Source organism: Panthera onca, chromosome D4 (assembly GCF_046562875.1).
Source record: "Panthera onca isolate mPanOnc1 chromosome D4, mPanOnc1 haplotype 2, whole genome shotgun sequence".
NCBI lineage: Eukaryota > Metazoa > Chordata > Mammalia > Carnivora > Felidae > Panthera > Panthera onca.
The window spans coordinates 91,568,362-91,582,428 of record NC_138351.1 but is presented as its reverse complement, the minus strand read 5'-3'; the positions used below and the strand labels follow the sequence as shown (position 1 = coordinate 91,582,428).

Sequence of the window (14,067 nt, the reverse complement as noted above, 5' to 3'; positions counted from 1 at the left end):
GGGGAAGGGCGGAGTTTAGGGGACAGCCGCAGTTTCCAGGCCACACAGATCAGAGTGGGGACCCCAGCTCTGCCCACAGACCCGAGTGACTTAGGCAAACAGCCCGGCTTCCTGATCTGAGTAGCAGGGTGGCCCTCGGGGTGCTTCTGAGAATAACTTGAGCTGCAGCCCATTTGACATTATCAATATTAATGAATGGTATTAATATTAATGATCGCTAGACCGCAGCTGGCCATGCAGAACCTGCACTGAGCTACATTTGGGGGCATTTCTGGAAGGTAGCAATCGCTGGAACAGAGGCAGTCACCCGCCGCCAGGGAGGCCCGTTGCTTTAGTGCCTTTGGCCGCCTTGGCTGCAGAATGCCCCCTCCGCAGGCACAGGCAGACCCCATGATGCCAACACCCAGCAGCCTTGCAGCCCAAGGGTGGTGCCCGGATCTGTCTTGGCCACAGTGATGCCAAGCACTCGGTGCGGGCTCGGGGCTGTGGGGGCGCAGGAGGGCACCCCAGCGGGACTCGGGGAGGCACCATCTCCCCCAGACGCCTCCCATGTGCTCTCGCCTGCTCGCCACCCGCCAAGCCGCTCCACCCCACGCTGCCATCTCCAAGCTCTGGTGCTCAGTGGTCGCTCCGCTGTCTCATCCCTTGTCCCTTTTCTGCCTGGAGGACACCAATGATGCCTGCCTCGTCACCATACCTCAGTCTTGCCCCCACTCTGTCCCCACGGGGCAATCAAACACACTCCTAGGGGAGCCTCTCTTGTCTGCGGCCCCTCATCTGCTCAGGACCGAACGGGCCCCCGAGCTCCACCTCCAGGGACATCTGCCGCGTGGGGCTCACGGCCTGGCGCCCCCTCCCTCCTGCTGCTGCACACACACCACCGCATGGCTCAGCGCACGTGCCTCTGGGTCTCTGCACACCTCCTGCCCTCCACCACCCATCCCTCCCCCTCAGCCCACAAGGTCTGTCCCGGACACGAGGGTGGAGGCAGACACCCCTCCCCCCACCACGTTCGGCATTTCACGGGTCTGGATAGATGTCCCTTAGCCCAGGGCAGGGGCCGTGTCCCAGGATTCAGCACAAACCCATCAAGAGCCCCCACCAAGTGTTTGATGAAGGAGTGAATAAATGATCTGTGAGTCCTGGAGGTCTGCTGTCCCTTATTCATCTCACACTGGCTGGCTGCCGTTTCCACTGGAGCCGTGGCCCTCCCATTTCTCCTGTCCTCACCCCTGTCTGGCACGGAGTCACTGCTCAGCGGACCCACAGACAGAGAAGGAAGGTGCTTGGACGCAACCCAAGGCGAGCCCAGGCAGGAGGGCTCAAAGCCACCTGCTGGGAGGCGTGAATTAGCCAAGGAGTGTCTCCCTGTTTCCTCGAAGCCCCTACACAGGCGCCAGGGCCAGAACAAGTGACCTTCCCCTTCAGGGGATGACAAAACACACTCATGGCATGGGACTGAGCAGCTGTGACAAAGTGGCCTCCTCGAGGGAGCCTGTCCCGACACCCAGCGGGGGGTGGGCGCCTCCTGCTCACTAGCCATCTGCAGTGGGGCCCCTCTGTGCACAGGTGGGGGACACGGTGGCTCTCCCGATGGTAGTCTTTCTGGGTTTCCCTTAGCACCCGTGATGGGGGGTGGCTCCCCCATTCTGGAGATCACGGTGTCCCCTCCGGAGGTTCCCGGGGAGGAGTCTTCTTGTCTCTTCCTGGGCCTGTGGCCGCCTGCCTTCCTTCTCTGCTTCTGTCATCACATGCCTGTCGCTCTGTGTCTGCGTCCCCTACCTTCTTGTAAGGACACCAGTCTTCGGATGCAGGGCCTGCCCCGATCTGGGATGGATGAGGTCACTCTCTAGACTCCAGATGAACATGAATTTGGGGGGCACTATCAGCCGGCACAGGGCTCACACCCTGAACACCTGAAGGGATGGGCACAGAGCCAGCTGCTGACCAAAGTTCAGAATCAGGATCGGGGGAGGAGGTCTGATGAGTTCAGTTAGCCCCACCCCCTCAGCTTACAGCCGGGGAAACTGAGGACCGACAGGGGGCGGGGCTTGCCCAGGTCCACAGCCAGGCGGGGCTTTGCTGGGTCTGTGGAGGAGGGACAGAGCATCTGTCCACACGTTCTGTGGGCAGCCGGGAGGGGCCAAGAAACCCCTGCCGCCGGTGTCTTCCCAGATAAATAAATAAGCAGATAAGTAAACACGCCTTGGGTGAGATCATCGCAGCGGTGACAACAGCAGACGGGGCTGGGATGTATGTTTCAAAAGCTGTGCTTTGGGGACGACAGACCCAGGGGACCATCTGGAGGCGAGGGCGCAGCAGGGGCGGTTGGTGATGGGGAGGAGAGCCGCAGGTGGTGGGAGGCTGGGGGTGAGGGGCACAGGGACAGGCTGGGGCTGGGTCCCCTCCATGTGGGTGGGCACAGGGTGGCCCCCCGGTGGCTCGGCCCAGCGGTGTGTGGACGGCATCTTTTGCAGGTGCGGACCTGGGTTGCTTAGATCTTGGGGGGCACCTCTAGAGAGACCGGGTGGGGGCGGGTTGGCCTGGCTGCAAGCCTCCCCCTCTCTCTCCTCCCTTCTGCTCATCCTCCGTGGACAGATGGTGAGGCTGGGAATGGAACCCCTGGACTGCCTGACTTAATCCCCTCCGTCCCCAGTAGGGCCGGGCGGCACCCACCGTTGGCCTGGGAGTACCAGCCTGGCCCCTGGACCTGAGAGGCTACAAGAAAGGAGAGGGGCAGGCCTGGGAGTGGCCTTGTCTGCAGGGGCAAGAGGAGAGAGAGAGGAAGGGAGGGGGGCCCTGGTAGCAGAGGGCGGGGAGCCCACAGTTCCTGCCCGGATCCCTGCTGTGACCTGTCCGGCCGATACCACCAGCTGCTGCCCGACCGCCCACCCCATGAGCGTGGCCCCCATCCAGCCCCCCTTCCCGCCGCCCCGGCTTCTCAGGAGGCTCCAAGAGCCGGCTTGCCCACTGGCTCTTCCTCCCGCGCCCTCCCAGGAGGCTGCTGGGGCTGGCGGGCCTATTTGTGTTGTTTCGTGAAACAGACTTAGCACAAAGGGAAGAATATTAACAAGGACAGGAACGCCAGGGCTCGGGACCAGGGAGAAGTTGTCTTGTTTGTTTGGGTTTCAAGGCATCCTGGAGGGAGAGCACGGGTCTGTGGGGACGCAGACACCGGAAAGCGGGACGTGGACGAGGGGTTCAGGAAGCGGAGAGGCCTCCAGGATTCTGAAAGGCTTTCTGTCCTGGCCCCGGTTTCTCTGGGGGAGCTGGGAGACTGAACCCCAGGGGCTCCGACCGCACCAGCACCTCCTGCCATTCCCGGGGCGTGCCTGGGCCCAGGGCCCACGGGGTGCCGGCCGTGACCGCTGCTCAGCGCTGCAGCCCTGATTCCACGGTGGGCAGCCTGTCCCCACACCTCCTGGCGGTCCAGCCAGGCCGCACTGGGGTCAGCTCCCCGGGCTCCTGGGCCGTGGATTCAGGATGGGCACTGACACGAAGGATGGCCTTGCTGAGTGCGCCCATCGTGGAATTCAGGGGTCAGCGTCCCGGGGGGGTGGGGGGTCAGGTGGAGATGAAGGCGGACGGAGTGAGGATGAAGAATGGAGGAGAGATAGTTCTGCAAAGGCCGTCCCAGCCACGTCCCAGCCAGGCCCCAACCACGCCCCCAGCCACGCCCCCAGCCATGCGCCCAGCCACGTCCAGCCACGCCCCAGCCACGCCCCCAGCCACGTCCCAGCCACATCCCAGCCACATCCCGGCCGCGTCCCAGCCACAGCTGCAGTGAAAACAAAGAGGAACACATCAATCACCTCGCCTCCTTTCAAGCTCTCCTAGCTCCACTCGGGGTTGGCGTCCTGGAAATTTATCAAACTGGGCTTTTAGGCATGTTTCTGATCCGGCTCTTTGGGAATTAACCCCCAGGACTTGGGATGTGCACAGCCGCTCATTAGCCGCCTCTCTCCCTCTCCCTCCACAGAAGCCACGCGTTTGATTTCAATCCTCCGGGGCCCGCGTCGCAACAAAAGGCGGGTAACTTAGCTTTGCAGAGGCTCCCAGCCGGCGCAGGCCGGACGACCGAGGCAGAAGGCAGAGCAACTCCCCAGGAGCAGCCAGGGACTCCGAAAGCCGTCGAGACCTGCGGACGGAGAAGGGGACACGGCCGAGCCCCGGCCCAGGAACGGGGACTTCGGGGAGAGCAGAGGGGCCAGCGCCAGGGGACAAAGGCAGAGCGACTGCCCGCAGGTAGGAATGACCAGGCGGCCCCAGGCGGCAGCCCGGGACAGCAGGGCAGGCGCTCGTGAGAATGTCTGCAGCGGTGAGGTCAGCCACACAGCCCTGCCCCTGGAGGCGAAGCTCTGTGCTGCAGTCCCCTTGCTTCACCTGACCCCGCTCCCGGGCACTGCCCTGGGCAGTTTCTGAAGCGACACGCCTCCCGGCTCTCTCCGCCCCACGCCGCAGAAGCAAAGCGTGACCAGTGGCCTCGGCGTCTGCCAGTGGCTGCGTCCAGGCACCTAGCACAGCACCGTGGGCTGAACTGCCCCGAGACCCGTGGGGACTGTGGGTCCCAGAGGCAAAGTGGGCGATTATCAGGTCCTGGCCCTCGTTGCGTGCTGAACCTCAAGAAAGCCCATCCCCCACCCTCCCTGCTGACGCCCGGCACCCCCGCCTCAGACCCACCTGAAATGGACTGTTCACACCCGCAGGTGTCCCTGGGGGAGAAGTCTCCAGCCGTCTGGAAGGGGCCGCAGGTCAGAGGTGCCAGGGAGACCCAGGACACGTGTGGGGCACGGTCCAGGCTGCGGGGAGAGGAGAGAGATTTACGGGCGCTGTAAGTGCCCCAGGCAAGCTGCTTCGGCCCCCCGCTGCCCTGCGGAAGCCCCACGTGTTTGCTGCGAGGTCCCATCGGGACAGGGGATGCGAGAGAGAGTTTCGTGTGCAACCTTGTGAGGTGGGTCACCGTGGGGGCATCTTCTGTCCGGCTGCTATGACAACGTGCCACAAACCAAGGGCTTATCCACGACAGACAATTATTTCTTGAGTCCTGGACGCCGGAGGTCTGAGACCAAGGTGCCGGAACCATCAGGCTCTGGGCTGCAGGTGGCCGACTCCTCGTGACCTCACGTGGCGGCTAAAGAGGGAGCAAGCTCTCTGGCCAATTCTTTTAAGGGCACTGATCTCGTTTGTGGGGGCCCCACCCTCATGGCCCGGATCACATCCCAAAGGTCCCACCTCATGATTCCATCTGTTAGGGATTTGGCGTTAGCATAGGGATCTGGGGGGAACGGGCTGGGGCAGACGGGGCTTCCGGGCAGTCCGGGCCCCAGTGGGCCCTTCTGCTTACATGCCCCAAAGCCTGTGCGATTCTGCAGAAGGAGGTGCGACAAAGCCTTGGGGCCCTGGGAGCTCCAAGACAGTCCACCCTGCAGCCTTTGGGGGTCCTGCAGCCACCCTCCAAGCTCAACTCCAGGAAGCAGGGTGGGCTGGAGAGAGGCAACCCCATTTCCAGGCAGGGCCATGCACCCCCCCACACACCTCCCCCCCCCCCCCCCCGGCCGCATCCAGTCCCAAGTGGGCAGGAAGGGGAAGCTTTCAGCTGAGAAGCCAAAGGCTAGCTGAATGTTCTAGAATGTTCTAGCTCTTCCTCGACCAGGCAACGCGGCACGGCAGCAAGCAGACAGCGGGGGCCGGCTCGGATCTTCCCCCACCTCCTACCGGCAGCCTAACAGACGCCCTGAAACACAGCTTGCCTGGTGGAGGGGGACGCAGGACCATGTGCTCAGAGAGCCCTTACTGAGCCCCCCGCACACGCTTCATAAACTCCCATTTGGAGCCCGGGGCCCCATGGGTCAAAGGAGAAGCTGTCCGCAGCGTCACGGCTCTTCAGATGGGGCCCCCGGGAGTTAAGGAGGACCCCCCACACCCCAGGGTAGGAGCTGGCCTATGGTCCAGGCCCAGGAAGCAGGGCAGCGGCCTGGGGGTGGGGGGTGCTGGAGGCCTGTCTTCCCTGGGCAAGGACAACGCAGGTCCGCAGATGCCCCCAGAAACCTCCCCCCAGCTTCCTCTGCCTGGTCGCAGGTTTACTGAGGGCTCCCTGATTCCTAATTGCTGGGAGGAGGGCGACGCCCCCCCCCCCCCCCCCCCCCCCCCGCTTTGCTGATGGAGCCGAACTAGATTCACTCAAGGACTTCACGGGGACTGTCCCCACCCCGGTCTCTGCTACACCCCGGCCGTAAACGGCCACCCACCTTGCTGGCACCTAGCCCAGGGGCGTCTGGCAACACCTGGCCGTGAGCCCCGCCGTGGGACAGGCCTGCCCAGCCTCACAGGTAGAGCCGCCGGTGGAGGTGAGCAGCCGGTCTCCCCGAAGGAACCAAGAGCCTCCAGCAGCACCCGGGCCGCAGCCAGGTGGCCAGGGACTCTTGGACACAGTTATGCGGGAAGCGATGTGGGGCTCTGTTCTCAGCGGTGGGACAGCCCTTGGGGGCCGGTGTTGGCACCACGGGTGGATTCGGGAAGGTGGGACGATCCGGGGGGGATGCCGCCACCAGGAACACACGGCCGGAGCCACGTCCACCCACGCGCTGGCCGGTCCAGCAGAGACAGCACTGCCCCAGCCTCCCACTGCTCCCCGCTCTTCAGGCTGGGACCCGGGGTCCGGAGCCCCACAACGCTGCCCCCACACGCTGAAGACGCCGTCACCACACCTGCCTCCCAGAGCCTCCTGGGCTCTCCGCTGCACTGGCTTTTTGGTCTGCTGCTGACTGGCCAAGCCAGGTCCCATGGCCACACCTGAGCCCCGGGGGAGTCTGGCAAAAGTAGCTCTGGGATTTCACCTGGGGAGGAGGGGAACCAGCGTGGGGAGCACCGGCTCATGGAAGCTGACACGGGACTCCTAACCCCCACCCCACGGCTTGCATCTTCCGGGCTTCCGTTCCTCGGGTAGATGGCTCCACCATCCACGCGGCTGGGGGCTCTCCGTCCCCCCACTCGCTGCACCCCGTCCCAGCCTCAGGAGCCCCGCCCGCTCCAACATATAGCCCAGATCTGTCCCCTGCCTTCCCACCCTGGTGCCGCCACCTCCTTCCCTCCAGGACTGGCCACCCTGAGCTTCTCTCTGTCCCTCCGGGGCCAGGCGGCCACCCCCCCCCGGAGGCTCTGCACACCCAGCACACTCCTGCCCCGGTCCTGAGCTGTCTTCTCCGTGACGGTCCTGTCCCTGTTCCAGTCACACCTCCTCTGAGAGCCCTTCTCCCACGGCCAGGCTAAACTCGCTGCCTGCACGGAATTGGGGACAGAACCCTGGTGGAGGCAGGTTTTTTTGCAAAGCGTCCGCCTCCTCGCGGCCTGGATGGCTTCCAGGGAAAGCTCGGAGCTAGTCGGGGTGAGGAATCTCGCCAACTTACAGTCCAGGAAACCGAGGCCCGGAGGAACGGAGCTGACAAGGAGGGCTCGGGCTTATCCAAGCGGCTGAAATAAAAGCCGCGGGCGCAACGAACGCGGGGGAAGCTGAGGAGCCACCGGGTCACGCAGACCTTGCTGGAGGGCGTGGGAAACGTCGTGGCCGCTCCGGACAACAGGCCAGCGGTTTCTCTAGAATCGGAGCGTGCACCACAATACGGTCCCGCGCGATTGCGCGTTTATGGCAGACAAATGGAAATGAGGGTGTAGGCAAAACCCTGTGCGCGAGTGTTCCCCCCCCCCCCCCAACCAAGCCTTCCACAGCCCGACTGTCCCACCTCGCCGGGCCGCCGGGGCACCGAAGGTGGGGGGGCACATAGTCCCTTCTAAGCAGAGAGGAGGGGGCTTGACACGCAGAGATCCCGAGAGGCTGCCCTTGACGGCTGGAGTGAGGAGGCCGAAGGCCAGGGGACCCCGGGCCACCAGGAGCCGGGAGAGGACAGACAGACCCTGCCCAGATCTCCACCAGGGACTTCACCCTCCAGCACTGGGAGGGGGCACATCTCTGTCGTTTTGTGCCACCAAAACATCTCTGGGGTCCTTTGTCACAGACACCCCCCCCGAAACTCATTCCCTTCCCCGACAGACCTGCTGTGCGTCTTGCACCCCGGGGGGCGCACAATCCTTTCCTGGGCCGCAGGCCATCTTGCTGGCCACGGCAAGGGGAAACAGGAAAAGCCCTCAAAGCGCCCGAAAGCAGGTGCCTCCAGGGCGTCCAAACGTGCACAGACCTGCTGAATAATTAAGCGACTAAGTCGCACCCATCAGATAGGACGGGATGTGGCGTGACCAGGCGGACAAGCCTTACCCGCCGGGAGGTCGCCGGCCAGCCGTTGGGCTGGGGTTCAGCTTCTTGCGCCGGCAGGAAAAGCACCCAGTTCAGCTCGCGGACGCTCGTCCAGCACCAGATGGGCTCCTCCCTGGGGCCGCCTCCCACCCCTGAATCGGGGGGCTGCAGGCGAGGCACTCAGGACGGCGAGGTAGGTGTCTGCACACACACGTGCACAAATGCACGCCATGCACACGTACGTACGTACCTCCTGATCCCAGGGTCCCCAGGAGGGACCTGCCTGGAGAGGAGGCGTTTCCTGCCGAGACCCCAACATGAAGCACAAGGCCAGGGAGAGCATCCCCTTGCTCAGAGCTGGGACCCTAGGGCCGCCCGGCCAGGGCAGAGGTCCAGCTGTGCTCGGGAGCTGCAACCGTCCACACCCCACGCGTCCCCAGGACACATGGAGAGCCTCAGGTCTCCCTTCTTTCCCCGTTGGTGCACCTCCCAACCCCACCCCCCATCCGCGCCGCCTCCTCCGGGAAGCCTCTCCTGGGTGGAATTCTCTCTCCTTCTCTGAGCTTGCCCTGCGCTTCACCTGGAGCCCCGGTGCTTGGCCTCCTGTCCGCTTCATAGCACTCAGAGCACAGCCTCCTTCTCTGAGCCAGCTCTATTCCTATCCTATCCCAGGCACGGCATCTTGTATACAGTTGGAAGTTAATAAACACTTGTTGCACGGACGACCATACAGGGAGTCCCTCTTGTGCAATCCCGATGGCTCCAGCTTACCAAAATCGGAACTGTCTGAAAGGTGACCCTGGCCCCTCATAAACCCGGACTCCACCTGGCCGGGGAGGGGTGTGGTCTGAGTGAGGGCTTCCTGTGGGAAGGTGACCGTGACCTTGGAAGACAGAGTCAGCGTTGGCTTTGGGCGGCCCCCTTTCCCGCTGACGGCCGGTGGCCCTCCCGCCCGCCTGGCCTGGGGAGCCTCAGGACCCACCCACTCTGCGGACACAGCGACCAGGGTCCCACAAGCCTCACACGCGTCCCCAGCCTCACGGTGGAGGGTGACACGGTCTCTGGCCTCTTCCGCTGCCCCCCCCACCACCACCCCCTGCTGGGCTCAGCCTTCAGCAAACAGAGGAGCTGACATTTTGCCCACACGTTACAGCTCTCCAAGCTCGGTCCCCTGTGTTGTCTGTTGTGGCCTCCCCAACTCGGCGAGGTGGCATTTATAACAGAGAGGCCAGCTGTTCAGAGACGCGCAGACAGGAAGCAGCGGAACCCACTGGAGGGGTCCCAGCCTGGGGCCTTCAGATGTCCCCGAACAGTTGACAGCCCCAGAGGCCGCACTTACCTGCGGAGGCGGCATGTGAATTATTCACATCCCCCCCGCAGGTGGAGGGCTCTGTTTCCATGGGCTCCTTCCTCCCTCCCCCCACCCCCCACCCCTCAGGCTCAGCCCACCCCGTCCACGGGGACCATTGTGATGGTTAATTAGACACAGTTGGCAAGGCGCCCGCCCGAGCCCCAGGGATGACAGCGGTCCAAGGAGAGGCGGCATAATCACAGCTCAGCCTAATTCAGGAAAAATGGATTTGACTTTGGGTGATAGCAGGCCAATTCCAAGATGGTTCTTCTGCGTGTGGCCGATCACGGCCCGGATTCCTCCCATTACCCCTTTGGAATTTTCTTAGCCGGACTCAGAGCTGGGTGGCCAGACGAGGGAGTCCGAGCCCTGAGTTAGGAGCTGGTCCCTGAGCGACGCCGTGAGGTGTATCTTCCCCCCCCCCCCAGAGATGTGTCAGATCTTTGGGACCTGATTAGCACAGGCTCAGAGGGCCCAGCATCCGTGGAGGACTGGGTAAAAACGGTCCGAGCTAAGGCCTTGCTGTCCTCTCCTCCCCATGTTAGGGACCCAGACACCACGCCCCGGAAATAAATACTTCACTGGAGCCTCCATCCAACCCGGACTCGGCAGCCTGGAGAGACCGAGTCTCTTACGGATGAAGCAATGCTTGCTTTTTATTATTGAATTAACTTTGCTCAGCTCGCCCACACTCTGGGGAGAATTAGTGCTAAAGCAAATTGTTAGGACTCGGGGCCGGCGTCTCTCCTGGTGAACGCCTTGCTGGGCGGTGTCGCCTGACCTTCCCCTAAAGCAGACTCAGGGGCCTGATGAGCGCCGGGGCTCAGTACCCACCCCACAGAGCTCGGTGGGGTCAGGGAGATTTCTCCGGGCGTCCAAGGGGAGCCAGGCTCCCGTCGGCCCAGCGGAGGCAGACCCTGGGCGCCCCGAACCGCACAACCACAGCGACACTCGAGCCCTGGGTAGCTCTGGCTGAGACCCCGGGAAACGGCTGAGTGTCCAGGTTCCCTAAGAGGAGACAGATGGCCAGACCGGACGGATTCTGGGGACAGCTGTCCGTGTGGTCCCACGAATCACTGGCCCCAAAAGGGGCAGCCCCTCCACGGGGACAGAGGACCCAAGTCCAAAGCTAGAGGCTCTGAGAGGGGTTCGGAGTAAGCAAAGGCACCCCGCAGATCCCAGCCTCGGGGCTGGCTGACCTGGCCCCAAGGACAGGGACGACGGACACAAACACCGGCCTCTGGGAGTAGGAGGGGACGGTATTGGCGTCCAGACAACGAAGGGGGAGGGGCAAACTTGTCCTGCCCTGTCCTGAGCCCCAAAGGCAGGGCCTGGCCTTGCTGGCTGTCAGAGTACCCAAAGCCTCAACGCCGAGCCGGGCACAGAGCTGAGCCGCTCCGTGGTCTGTGTTTCCCTGTCCGATTAATGACCGACCCCACGAGAGCCCGAGGCCTGAAGCTGAACAGGTGAACGTCCAGACCGGAGGGCATTTGGCAATGGCCGGCGGCATTTGTGGCCGTAACACTAGGAGAGATGCCACCAACGTTGTAGCACATGGAGCCGGGGATGCTCGAAACATCCCGCGATGCACAGCTGGCCCCACGACGGAGAATTTCCCAACCCAAATGTCAACAGTGCGGAGGCGGGAAGCCTGCTCCGGCCTGGGGGAGGGCTGGATGCCCCGGAGTGACTCCCCAAGGCTGGGACGCCCACAAGGGGGCGGCCCCTGGCCTGGGACGGGGCGTAGAACGCCAGGCACACCTCCCCTGGGAAGTACCCTCCTGGCTGCATTTCCCGAGGAAGCCAGAGTCCACCTATCACCGGAGGCCCCTGGCCAACCCGGCTGACAGTTTAGGTGCCTGGTGGGTTGTGACACCCTCTTGGTGCTCCCGCGGGACCGGGCCCCAGCACGGATCCCTGGGATGCACGGACATCTTCGATATCTCACCATCGACCACATGCAAGCCACGCGCGTGCGCTCCTACACACACGGGCGTGCACGCACGGCCACGCGTGCAAATGCACCACACCCACCCCTGTGCGCACAGGCACACATACAGTGCACACGTGCTCGCACAGATAGGGCACACACGTGCTCGCACACAGGCACAGACCTGCGCACACACGCACACAGATGCCCGCACGGCACGGGCACACACACGCCCTCCTTAAAGAGCTATTCCCATTTCCTGCGGCCCCATCACCACCTACCTCTAGTCTGCAGGAGAGAAATGAGCTCGGATTAAGATGTCTCGGTCCAATTGGATGTGGTCTCTCCCATCACACGTCTGCGTCTGGCCCCGAGCTCCGCTGACGCTTTTGTATTCCAGGCATTCTGTTCCCTGCCCTCCCCGGTCCCTCACAGACCGGGACTGTATCCTTTTCATCCCTAATATCATTGCTCACATCCTCGCCGAGCTATTGTGGTTCCCGCTGTCCTTCTGAGGCTGAGGTTTTACAAGAATGAATGCAAACGACAGAAGCCGGGATTTACGGCCCAGACCCGAGGTGCTGGCGGGGGCCCCGGCCGCTTTCATCATCGGAGGTAAGCCGCCTGCCGCCCGCCACTAGAAAACCTCCCAAACTGAGTTCGCTTGATCTCTTGGTAGCAATTTTGTTCAAAGCCTCCTTTCTTATTACGTTTGCTCTCCGGGGCATTTTGGCCACAGTGATCGCTTTAGAATCAAGGGATTAGGAGACACGCCGGGGTCCGTAAGGCCCAGCCTTCCAGCAGAAAGCTGGCCCCGGGCAGAGCTAGTCCAGAGCGGGGGACATCTCCAATAATCAGAGGTCATGACCCGTGCTGACTTCCTCTCCGAGCGCTGGTGGCGATCTCCGAATCTCACCCCCGCTCTCCTGCCCTCTGTTGAGAACCACCCCGCCGTCCAGGCCTGGCTTGTCTGCTCACGGAGGGCCTCCTCGAGAGCAGCCTCCGAATTGGAGGAGGAGGAGGAGGAAGCTTACTCCTGGGGACCCGAGTCTCTCTTCTAAGAGACCGAGGCTGGGGCATGAAGCTCCAGAAAGCTCCCCCGGGTCCTCTGGGCTCCCCGGCCAGCACCCCATCCCGTCTGGCAGTAGACAGCCCGCATCCCCAGCCAAGGCCTCGTTCTCCCCGCGCTGGGGACACTCACACGTGGCCTTGACTCTAGGCTTCGTGTTCCTCCCAGCTCTGAGCTCAGGAAAAAAAGAATTCTCCAAAATATGAATTATGTATTGAAAACCCGGGCAGAGCCATCACAGGCAATAAATAATTCTCAGCTACAGACACATTAGTTAGCTGTACAATCTGCTTCCAGGCCAAACCGACTATCTCATTAATAACAGGCAGAAGCAGGGGCATCGCGAGTGTAGAGCCGGAGCAGGGGTCCCCTCTCAGGGCCGCCGTGGGCCTGGCCGGACGTCTCCTCGGCATCGTCCCCGGGGGCGCCGGCTCAGGATGAAGGGACCAGCAGCGTTCTCCCCGGGGGCACCGGCTCAGGATGAAGGGACCAGCAGGGACTCTGTGATGCCCAGACTCTTCTAGAAGGGAGGACACCTAATGGAAACACTGCTCTGCCACACGGCCAGCGCACCTGGCTTTGTGGCCCAGCCTGGTGATGTGTCCCCTGTCCCCTGCGTGGGTTGCAGAGGGCTCCGTGTAGCTCCAGAACTTTCTTAATGAACTGACAAGAATTTATCGAAGTTAGCACTCAAGTAATCTGCGGTTCGATTGGACATTCGTAAGTGCTTCTAGAGATGTTTGCTCTGTAAGCTATTTTTGCTATCACCCTGGAAAACTCGTTGGCGTAATGGCTTTGCGATGTCTTGGAAAAGCATTCGCTAAGCAAAGGTCGGCCCTGACCCGAAGCCTACTCACAGAATCCTCAATCAGCAGCCGTGTCCTTGCTGGGGAAGGGCCTCGGTCTCTGGCTCTGGCCCCAGCGGGCTCGGAGAGCGTTGCGGGCGCTCCCACCACTTGCTGGTGCCTGCTGTGGAGCGCCAGTCATGGGCAGGAGGGCGTCCCCATACTGGAGGGTCGTCTTCACGCGAGGGCCGCGTGGCTTCACATGAGGTATGTCCCTGGATCTCGATGATGTTACAAGTTGACCCCGTAAGCACCCCCCACCCCGCTCCGTACCCATGGGACAAGTGACGCTCGGGTCCCCGGGGCCACGAGAGGAAGCAGACCCAGGACGCAACGTCGCGTCCTCCAGCCTTAAGCTCTGAACTGTCCCGGACCCCCTCACCCTGCAGGGGGGCCGGCCGGACGGACATTGATCGCCTCGTCTACAGATAAGGAAACCGAGTTGCAGGGGGATGATGTCATTTATCATATTTATAAGCAACGGGCCAAGGTGTGTCCAGGCACCTGACCCCGGGCCAAAAGCTGTCTCTGGTCTCCTGTCTCCTTTTGTGGAGGACAGGTGGGCAGGGGACTGTCCTCTGAGCCGGGCCCTGTCCCCCAGAGAGCCCAGCCCCAGCTCTCCTG

The 14,067-nt window shown here is 62.8% G+C and overlaps 1 long non-coding RNA gene across 1 annotated transcript; it reads right to left on the bottom strand.

The window, feature by feature from the left end:
• Window positions 1-3,751: 3,751 nt before the first annotated feature.
• On the bottom strand, window positions 3,752-12,143 carry LOC132662796 (uncharacterized). Its single transcript, XR_009602720.1, has 3 exons — window positions 11,811-12,143; window positions 4,681-4,799; window positions 3,752-4,138 (listed from the first exon to the last, which is right to left on the bottom strand). It is a non-coding gene; the product is annotated as an uncharacterized LOC132662796 (long non-coding RNA).
• Window positions 12,144-14,067: the final 1,924 nt, after the last annotated feature.